This window comes from Delphinus delphis, chromosome 20 (assembly GCF_949987515.2).
Source record: "Delphinus delphis chromosome 20, mDelDel1.2, whole genome shotgun sequence".
NCBI lineage: Eukaryota > Metazoa > Chordata > Mammalia > Artiodactyla > Delphinidae > Delphinus > Delphinus delphis.
Genome location: NC_082702.1, coordinates 25,513,542 through 25,522,217, shown reverse-complemented (window position 1 = coordinate 25,522,217; position 8,676 = coordinate 25,513,542). Strand labels below are relative to the sequence as shown.

Sequence of the window (8,676 nt, the reverse complement as noted above, 5' to 3'; positions counted from 1 at the left end):
TCCATATCCTGAGTATCTTACCCAGGTGAGTATCTTCGCCTGGGCTCGAAGGAGGATGTAGAGATGAACCAAAGGGAGGCCATGCCCTCAGGAAGCCCACAGTCTGGAGAGGACATACAACCCTAACCACAGGGCCCAAGATAGAGGTGCAGGTTGAAGGCTGAGAGAGGTTGGAGGGGTTCCCTTGATAGGGGGAATCAGGCAAGGCCTGGAAGAGGGGGTAATGTTTGATTTTGTCCAGAAAGATAGAATCACAACACCCAGAGCAGCTAACATGTAATGAGCTCCCCCTGTATGCAGGCACTGGAGTGTGCATTTTTCAGGCAGTATCTCATCTCATCTTGACACTCACTTCTCACTGCTCAGGTGGGGGCCTTAGACTTTTTTTTTTCCCCACAAGAAATAACAGATCTTAGAGAATCCTTAGCTGAACTCCCTTGTCATGTGAATGGTCAGACTTTCCCAGAAGGGCAAATCAGATGTCCAAGGTCATGTGATGACCTTGTGGCAGAATTGTGCCTGGGGGCAGGGCAAGGATGAGTTGGGGGGATCTTGCTGCTGCCACTGACCCTGGCCAGGGTCTGCCTTGGGAACATCCTGGACCCCCCAAGCTGTGGGGGTGTGTGGGGGGATTCTGAGCAGGCAGACCTGGACTCCCACTTCTTTTTTTTTTTTTTTTTTTTGCGGTATGCGGGTCTCTCACTGCTGTGGCCTCTCCCGTTGCGGAGCACAGGCTCCGGACGCGCAGGCGCACAGGCTCAGCGGCCATGGCTCACGGGCCCAGCCGCTCCGCGGCATGTGGGATCTTCCCGGACCGGGGCATGAACCTGTGTCCCCTGCATCGGCAGGCGGACTCTCAACCACTGCGCCACCAGGGAAGCCCTGGACTCCCATTTCTTACCCACCCACTTCCTCCTCATGTTACCTGTGAGCCTCAGCTTCATGTTCTATGAAATGGGGGCTCCCCTCCCAGGAGAGGTGTGAGAAAGAGCTTTGTAAAACTGAAACGGCCATCCGGAGGCTTGGGCTGCTCACACTTCGGAGCAGCCTGACTTTGCCGTTCTCTCTCTCTCTCTCTCTCTCTCTCACCTGTACATTTGTGCTTTGAATGCAGTGCCAGAGGAAAATGCTTGGGAAAAACCTAGCTTTTAATCTGTCACCTGCTGGGATCGTCCTACCCGCCCCCCCCGCCCCGAGGTGCCAGGTTGTGCAAGAGGTTTCTGCATCCCTCATTCTCCCCACCTCACCAAGGACAGCTGTCTTTCTAAAGGGGGGCGCACTGGCCAGGCACAGGGAAGGGGATTGTGTGGGCTGGTGTATGCCCCAGATGGGTGTGAATGTGTGTGTATGTGTGCCTATGTGCATACATATGTGAGTCTGTGCATGTGTGTATGAGCTCGAGTTCGTCTGCGTGTGCACACGTATGCATGCATGTGTGCCTGTGCACGGATGTACATGTGTGAGCGCCAGCCTCCATGGGAAGAGGCTCTTGTCATTGCTTGCATGATTCAGACCATCCGTAGGCGGGTAGAGAAAATGCACATGGATGGTAGACTTGGTGAATTTAGTTTATATCCATTCATTGAGATAATTTTGGAGCACCTACTACACACCAAGCACTATGCTAGACTTGACTTTGCTAAAACAAAGAAGCAAGTCCTTTCTCCGTGCTAAGATTCAGTTGACATCTGTAAAGTCATGACTGTGAGGGTGAGAAATGAGTTTATATTCTTGTTTCCCAAAATGTATTCCAGGATTTCGTTGATGTTCCACCAAAAGAATAAAAAATATTTTCTGTGGCCAAACACATTTGGCAACCACTGTGTTAAACAGAGTTACAAGTTTTTAAAACTTACAGGGCTTCTCAGAGTCTTTCAGATGCTAATATGGGATTCTCTCAGACCTGTTAATAGTTTCTGATTTTCAAACTTACTTGATCACTTGTCAGGGAATCCTATGACCTGGGTACAGTTCAGGTTTCTAGCCTTTGAAGGTCTACTATCATTACTGGTTTGCTCATTCATTCATAAGTTTATTTATTCATCTCATACGTTTATTGAGCACCTACTATGTGCCAGGCACTCTTCGAGGTGCTGAGGCCACAACAGTGAACAGACAGAAGTTTATTCTAGTGGTGGAGACAGGCCATCTACAAGTACATGAGTCAATAACATAATTTCTGAGAAACAAAGCAGGTCTTGGGATAGGCAGGGAGTGGTGGGGAAGGCTGTCCAGCCCGGGCCATTTGGGATGTGACACTTAAGCCCAGGGTGATGGGGGATTGGTCATGAGGGGAGCTGCGGGCTGGAAGCCTTTGCAGTTGGTGCTTTGGAGGGGCTGGGCTATGTGGGAGGTGGGGGTCCTTCCCTGGGCTTCTGCCTTCTCAGCTGGGAGGACACACCACTGGCCCAGCCCTCTGTGGTTTCTATAGCACAGTCAGGGCGCAGAGAGATGCTTCTCCGGGTGGTGAGTCAGTCTCATGGGGCTCTTTCTGAGCACCACCTGGCAGAGTCCCTGCCTGTCCCGGTCACTGCCGGGTCCCCAGTGCCTGGCACCGGACCCACATTCCCATCCCCATCTGACAGATGGGAAAATGAGGCCAGGAGGCTCCCACAGCCCATTCCCTCAGAGGCCCAGCCCAGAATCCAGCGCTTTTCCAAGCCAGGGCTGTGACCCGAGGCTGATGGGGTGGGGAGTGCAGAAACTTCTAGGACGGGAGGTGGGATTTGGGGGCCTCAAGGACCCTCCTGGGGTATGTCTGCAGAGTTGCCCGGTGTGATCTGGGTCCCGGGAGATGACGGAAGGGGAACGGAGAAGTGGTGGGGAAGGGGGAAGAGGTCAAGGTCAGTGGGAGAGGGCGAGGCCATCCCGGAGATCCGGGGTTGGGGAAGCGGCTGGAGAACAGATGGGGAGGGGGCTTGGGGGAGGGACCTTGGGGCCCGTCCTGCCCAGCGAGCCAGGCCGGCCGGCCGGGCGCTTGGGAACGCGGCCCCTCCCCGGGCCCTCGTCTGCCCGCCCCGCGGGGCGGCCCCAGGACCCCTTTGAGGCGGCTGTCCTGGGAACGCGTCGGGCCGCCCCCCGCCCGGGAGGGCTCCATGGCTGCGGCGCAATAACTCAGGCCCAGGTTTGGGCACAAAGCGGCCGCGGCGGGGGGCTGGCTGGGAAGGCTCGGGCTGCGGCGCTCGCTTGCGCTGCCCGGGTGGGGCCGGGGCTTGTTCTGCACCGCGGGCCGCCTAGCCGCCCGCCCCTCGGAGTCTGGGGCTGAACGGGCCCAGCTGGCGCCCCCAGAACTCCTGAGTCCTCGGCCCAGAGCCGGGGGGCGGGGGGCGGGGACCGGGCAGGAGGCGGCGGCGGCTGCGTCTAGCCCACAGCCGGGTGCCGGCCGGTGGGTGGGCTGCGGCCCCCGCTGGCCAGATGTGCGCCTTGGAAGGGGAGACCGGTGCCGACTGGAGCGGTGATTAGCCCGTAGCTTTGGGGCGGGGCTGGGAGAGGGCAGTTGACCACAGTAGGGCCGGTCCCTGAGTGGATACAAATAATACAAAATAAATGTCCTCGATTGCTTTTGAGCGCTTCACATTTAAGCTTCACAGCAGCCCTGTGAGGTAGGTACTGTGATTATCCCCGTTTCACAGAGGAGGAAACTGAGGCACACGGTGGCAAAACGAATTGCTCAGTGTCTCACAGTTGGGACCAGAGAGGTTTTGAACGCAGACACTCTGACCCCGGAGTCGCGCTTTGCCCCTGCTTGGCGCCCAGGCGCACATGTATGGGGATTATGGGCGTGGGAGTGCAATTCTGAGTTTATTTGTATCTGTATATGTTCAAGAAATTACAGACGGAAGATTTACAAACAGATCTAGTGATTCTGGGTTTGCCACTTAAAATTCACTCACTCATTCATTCACTGAATGGATACTTCCCGACTTCATCCATTCCCTGGATGCGTATTTCCCATTCTGTGCTCGATCTTATTGTTGGGTGCACAGTGACAAGTGAAGAAAGCTGCGTCCCTGCCTTCACGGAGCTTGAAGTTTAGTCGCGGGCAGGGTAGCTAGCCTGACAATAAAGTGAACTGTTACACTAACGTGCAGGTGGGGTGGCCCACAGGTCCCTTCTGGGGAGTCCTGGGGCAGCCCCTGGACCTTAAACTTGAAAACCCTGGAGGTTTGCACAACCTCTGAGCGCAGAGTGGTTCCAGAGGTTCTCACGGGCACCTCCAAGTACCCAGGGAGTAGGTTGGGGGGGTTCCCTCCTCATTTTCCAGATGAGAAAGGGGGACCCAGAGAAGCCCACAGCCTGGCCTTGGGTCACACTGCACATACGTAGCAGAGTTGGTGTCTACTTGTTAGGCTTCTCATTTCCAAGGTCCCCACGTCCCATAGACAGGGGTCCTGACCCCCAGGTCCTGGCTCACTAGGGCCTAGGGCTTCCTCGGCACACCGTTAGGGTTGGAGGTGGAGGGTAGGCCCTGATGCCCCGTCACTGGCACCCAAATCCCTGAGCTATCCCCGTCCCTCTGACCTCCAGTCAGGCCAGTGAAAAGACAGCAGCCCTCAAGCGCCTACTGTATCCACAGTTCAGTCTGAACTGGGTATCGGAATGGGCTTTATTCTGAATTTCGTGTCTCATGGCCTCAAAATACCCATTGCTCGGGCTTGCCCTGGGAGCTCAAGGCTTGTTGTACGTTCCGGGTCTGAGCTTTGGGTAAGGCTTGGCCTATCCTCAGACCTCTCTGTTCATTTTGTCATTTTGTTAGGAGAGTTCCAAGTCTGCTCTGCTCTGTGGACAAAGGTGTGGCCCGGGCCACAGGGGTGGCAGGAGGGGGTCACATTTACTGAGGCTTGCTGAGTGCTTTGCGCATGTTTTCTCATGAATCCCCTCAACGGCCCTGTGAGGCTGGTACCATACACTTGCCATCCTTCAGGTGAGGAAGCATCAAGGGTCAGCCTGAAGTCCAAGGTCACATGTCACAACCAGGCTGCCTGACACCATGTGCCTGCCCAAGTCACTTCCAGAGCCACCTTCTGGACTCCTAGTAGACAAACGGCCTCCCCTCCCCCAGGAGCCAGGCTGGGAGACAGACCCATAAACAGTGATGAACTCTGAGGTTGGTAACACCATGTTCCCCCTGAGGACCCAGCCGGTGGCCAAGTCCGCACTCCCCCACTCCCCTCCCCTCCTCCTGCCTGCCTGGGCCTACTCCTCAAGTTCAGCTGGGGGAGAAGCAGCTTGGACAGGCTGGGGTGGGAGAACGAGGCCAGGCCCTTGGGACATTCGGGGTGGCTGGCGGACAGAGCTGTACCTGCTTCCTGGGTTCTTAGGAGCTGCACAGCCAGGCCAGCCCCTCTGTTCTGCTAGGTGGGAGGTGCTTACTTGATGCATTTAGGGTGGGGAGTCCTCCCTTCTACTGTCCCCCACCCCACCCCCAGGCCCCAAGAGTCCAGCTGGCTCAGCCCAGGAATCTTGGATGTGGTGGTTTGGGGTGGGTGGCCTTGCGGAGGGAACTCAAAGATTTAAAGGGCCCTGTCCTCTGGGCCTCGCTCTGTTTCCACGCAAACTGCCCCTTAAGCCCAGGACGTGGCCGGTGAGCCTGCATCTTCCTGCCCACCAACATTTTCCCTGAAGCTTGGGTTTGAACCCAGGACAGGAGCCCCTCCAGGGCTGGGTTTCCAGGCAGCCCTTCAGCTGACGCCCATCTTGGCCAAGAGGCCCAGGAGCAGCAGCTCTTCCCCTCCCTCCTGAAGTCCCTCTCCCTGGGCACCGACCCTCTGCATTCCCTGCCCTCCACCCCCTCCTGCGCAGGCTTCCTGGAACCCAGGGACCCTGGAGGTTTCTGGACCATATCGAGTTGCCTGGGTGGTTGTTTCCTTTTTTTTTTTGGGCCATGCAGGGTGGAGGAGCTGGGAGAGAAGCCGGTGATTGGGCCAGGGCCAGCCAGGGGTGGAGGCCGACTAGAGTCCGTGTTTCCCAAGGTCGAGCTGTGTTCCCCCAGCCCCTACCTCTGAGGAGCCTGAAGCCCGGCTTCCCCTCCGAGCTGGGACCAGCCCTGTTTGGCATTTCCTGCCTCCCTCCCTTGCATTTTGCACCGGGCTCCCCAAGGACACCCCTGTGAGGTTGCGAGGCCCACTCTAGCTGTTCTCCCTGGTGACTGGGGCCTGACTTGACCTGGTAACGCCACAGTCCTGCTGAGGTCAGGCCCAGGATGAGGTCAACTAGATTGCTTTTCCCCGGGCTGTACCTCCTGGCAGGGCTGCTGCGCCACGCTGGGCCCACCTTCTGCTCTGAGCCAGGGAGGGGGTCAGAGCTGACTGAGAGGGCCCCTCACAGACCCCTTGGCTGCGGGCTGGTGGGGAGGTGGGGCTCTGGAAGAAGCTGAGGGTGTGGGGGAAAACCGAGCCCCCGGGGCCAGCGGGTAGCAGAAAGGCAAAGACCTCTGGGGGCGGGAGCCTGGGCTAAAGCCCCTTGGAGTTAACTTGGAGGCGATGTTGAGAGCCCCCAGGTCCTTGGCAGCTCTGCCCTGGCTCCCCAAAGGCCCACCGCACACATGGTTTTGCTTTTGCAGGCATCCTCCCCTGGTCCCCTCCCTCTGGGTGCCTTCCGAGTTCCTCGGGCCCCTCCCCCAGTCCTCCTGGGCCCCCTCCTTCCTCCTTGACCCACTTTAGTCCCCTGTTGCTGGGGGAGGGGAGTGTGCAGCCGGAGGCTCTGATCCTGGATGCCTCCCCCAGCATCCCTTGGGGCGGGCTCTGGATGGAGCCAGCAGGCTGAGCCGGCCCGGCCCCAGGGACTGGCACACGGTGTGCTCCGAGTGGCAGCCTCCCTGCCCCCTCCGTGGACAGACAGTTCTGGACAGCTGCCCCTGCCCGGGCCCCTGGGAGGCCCTGCCAGGGCCAGGCTCTGGTTTCCCCCAGCCCCAGGGAGCTGCTGCTCCAGAGGTCCCTCCTACCACTGTCTCCTGGCCGAGCGCACTTCCCTGAGGGGACGTGGGGCAGGGCCAGGCCCTAGCCTCCACCCATTCTTCTAAATCTCTGCTGGGGAGACTGGAGCTGGGGTCAAGTTCCGTGTCTGCTGTTGATTTGTGTGAGTTGGAGAAATCCACCAACCTTCTCAGGGCCTTATCTATGGGACGCAGGATTTAGACCAGATAGCTAACCTTTACTGAGCATTTACTATGTTTCAAGGACTCAGCTAAGCATTTTGTATTTATGACCTCATGGTATTGTCACAATGATGTCGTGAGGCACGCTTTCCTAATCTCTATTTTAAAGATAAGGCAACTGTGGCACAGAAAGGGAAAGTAACTTGCTTGAAGTCACACAGGCTGATGAGATGAATTTTCATTGCCCTAACATTCTAGAATCCATCCTGATACTGGGGCTGTTAACTCTTCCTGGGCTATCACATGGCTGTCTAAGGACTTGAGACCCTCCGCCAGGGGTCCTGCCTGAGTCCCCCATCACTCTATCCTGCTCGGGTGTTGCATGGGTCCCCCTGCCCTGCCACAGGCTGTGGAAGCCACAGCCCCAGGATGCCCCGCCAACTGGGAACTCACTCCATCCCGAGTCCTAGCTCTGTGGTCCAGGGGCCTGGCCCCACGTGTGATCACTCCTGAGTACAGGCCATGTCCTGGCTGCCAACTGTAGGAGCCATGAGCCAGCGGGAAATTCCTCACGCCCGCCCTGCGTGACCACCAGCCCAGTCCCGTGGAACCCCCTGCACGTTCTCCCATTCTCCCTTCCCACAGCCCTGTCAAAAAACAAATGTAAAAAACGGGGGGCAGACCCTGAGGGTGCTCTTTGAATTTGGGAACCGTGCTTCTCTAATCTCTGCCTTTTCTGTCTTTTCCTCCTTGAGTCTTGACATCTGTCCGTCCTCTGGAAACCTTTTCATTTCATTGTCTTGCTGAATAGAGGAGGGGGTGGGTGGTAGTGGTGGGGCTCTGGGAGCAAGTCAGCACATCTTTTCTTATTTGCCTAATTTCCTCACTTAAATGTATGTTGTGATTAAACATTTTCTTAGCAAGCTTGGTCAGGGCTGCACTGAGTTTCTTTTCATAAACATTGGCAAGTGAATTTAACAGCCCTGTTTGTATTAGCTGGAGGTTTCATTTGCATAGTGATTGTTCTTATGAAACAAAATAATCGCTTGCAGTTTATGAAACTGTATAAATACTGGGGTCTGGAGCTGGGTGCATGCGCAGGCCTTTCTTCCCACATGGAAATCCATCCATCCAGTTCGGGGAGGAAACTCAGGCTCTAGGAAGAGCTACGTGTGGAAGCTTTTCTTGGTGGAAAGGTGTTTCCAGGGCTGTGGGTATTGCCTGGTGGGTGGAGCCTGTGGACCCCATTCAGGTCAGGGGCTCGGGCCCGGGGAGGGCCGAGGTGAGCATAAGGAAATCTCCAGACTCCAGTATCTACTCCTTTATGTTACTCTTTCAGCCTTTTTGATTACGGTTGCAAACTGGTGGCCCGAGGCCCAGTGTTGCCCACAGATATGTTTTGATTGGGTTGTGCTGTGTTTAAAAGAAATAAACCAACATTTAAAAATGTGGAGATTGCACAGAAGCATTCATTCAGATTTCTTGCTTCTCTCTCGTAACAAATGGGCGGAATTGGGACTGCTGGGCCCATTGTCCTGCCTGGTGACAGCCCTGGTGGTGAGGGGCGGAGGCTGCTCCAG

The 8,676-nt window shown here is 56.6% G+C and overlaps 1 protein-coding gene across 2 annotated transcripts in view; it reads left to right on the top strand.

Moving 5' to 3' along the window:
- Positions 1-8,676, top strand: part of ZNF423 (zinc finger protein 423) — a 328,113-nt gene that overhangs the window by 11,466 nt on the left and 307,971 nt on the right. Inside the window, exon 1 of one of the 2 annotated variants that reach the window (XM_060000400.1) lies at positions 7,044-7,077. The exons of the other annotated variant lie outside the window; for it this stretch is intronic. The gene's annotated coding sequence lies outside the window, so the exon portion shown is untranslated. Of the gene's footprint in view, positions 1-7,043; positions 7,078-8,676 lie in introns of those variants that run through there. 2 annotated transcript variants of the gene reach the window in all.